Source organism: Myotis brandtii, unplaced genomic scaffold (assembly GCF_000412655.1).
Source record: "Myotis brandtii unplaced genomic scaffold, ASM41265v1 scaffold38, whole genome shotgun sequence".
Classification (NCBI taxonomy): Eukaryota; Metazoa; Chordata; class Mammalia; order Chiroptera; family Vespertilionidae; genus Myotis; species Myotis brandtii.
Genome location: NW_005364596.1, coordinates 1,650,165 through 1,651,976, shown reverse-complemented (window position 1 = coordinate 1,651,976; position 1,812 = coordinate 1,650,165).

Here is a 1,812-nt window from a genome sequence, read left to right as displayed (position 1 = left end):
TGAGGGTGTGGCCAGCCTGGGTGAGGGGCTGATGGCTGTTTGCAGGCTGGCCACGGCCCCCAGCCACCCAAGGTCCCAGTGGAGGCTGGCTGGAAGCAGGTATCTGGGATTTATTTATCTTCTATAATTGAAACTTTGTTGCCTTTATCGGAGGCCACAGCCAGCCAATGCATGCGGGAAGCTTGGCTTCCTCCATCGCTGGGGCAACCAAGCCTCCTGCTTGCTTGGTTGGGTTAATTTGCATATAGTCGCTCTGATTGGCTGGTGGGAGTGGCTTGGGGCATAGGGGAGGGACAGTCAATTTGCATGTTTCTCTTTTATTAGATTAGATAGCTTTTTAGACAAAGTCTCAAAGTTTTCATTATCTTTTCCCTCCCCTGAACATGACAGATTTTCACATGTTGTAGGATTCTACTGAATATAATATAACAAATATTGTTTAGTCTTTTTGTACTCATTTTAACACACAAACTGGTCTAGGATTTTTTAACAATAAGTAGTTTATTTACCAACATACTTTACAGTGTTAGTTTTTGTGTTAGTTTATTTACCAACATACTTTACAGTGTTAGTTTGGTGTTTGTGTTAGTTTTCTGAGGCTTCCATTAACAAAGTACTTCAGACTGGGAGGGCAACTCCAGCTCATGGTTACCACGTGGGAAAGAGGGCCAAGTGTTGCTAGAACAGTGGTTCTCAACCTTGGCTGCACATTAGAATCACCTGGGAATCTTTTTAAAATCCTGATTTCTGGGCCTCATCCTCCAGAAATTCTGTTTCTTTGTTGTGGGGTGGCACAACATTAGTAACAAAGAAACAGAATTTCTGGAGGATGAGGCCCAGAAATCAGGATTTTAAAAAGATTCCCAGGTGATTCTAATGTGCAGCCAAGGTTGAGAACCACTGTTCTAAGGCCTCTCTCCTTGGCTTGTAGATGGTCTTTGTTAGGGTTTGGCTGTTGATACGGGCTGTGAAAGAATTCACAACTAAAAAAAGAGATGCAGAGGGGAGTTTATTTTCCTTTCCAAGAGAGCTAGTCAATACAGGGCAGGCAATAAAGAGTAGCCTGCTCTTTTAAGCAGAGGCTGTTGCTAAGTGACAGTGAAGGCAGGGGAATTCTGTTGAGGTTGAGTAGATATCTGGGGTTGTCTTGAAAAGTTACCGTTTGTTGCTTTCCAAGAGACAGTCCAGCAGTACTTAGGAGCTATCTTATCAGTATTTTTCCCAAGCCTGTAAAACATGCTTAGAGCAAAAGTTATGAAGAATTCAAAAAAGGCTTATTTGAAGGGGAAGGGGAAAGGGAACTTTCTACTAACTAGATACTCCTTGGTGCAAATTATCCCTGAGATGTGAAAACAGCCGGGAGGAGGTGGATGCAAGAATGTAGCCTTGCTTCTGAGAATGACAGTCTGCAGCTTCTTTTATGCATTTGGAATGAAGAAGGGGAGGTAAGGAAGATTACATAAGTGGGAGGAAGGAAGGCCGGAAATTCCCTATGATTGGATTACAGGATAGTTAACAGGAATGTGCTCTCTTGAGGGTGGTCTGAAAAAGAGGCATTTCAATGGACAGGGCTAGTTTAAGGCAAAGATAAACCATTTACTAAAGAGGGTATATGCCTGAGGCCGACTACCCACTATGACCTGCCCAGGTAGAAATTTATGATCAGATCACCCTTTAAGGTTACTTTTGGTTAGATTTCTTATAGACCTCTTTTTCTGTCCACAACCTTATGATATGAAGGGACCAAGCAGATGTTACATCCAATTAAAAGGAAAAATAAAACAGCACAAAGTTATATGGAAAGAAGAATGT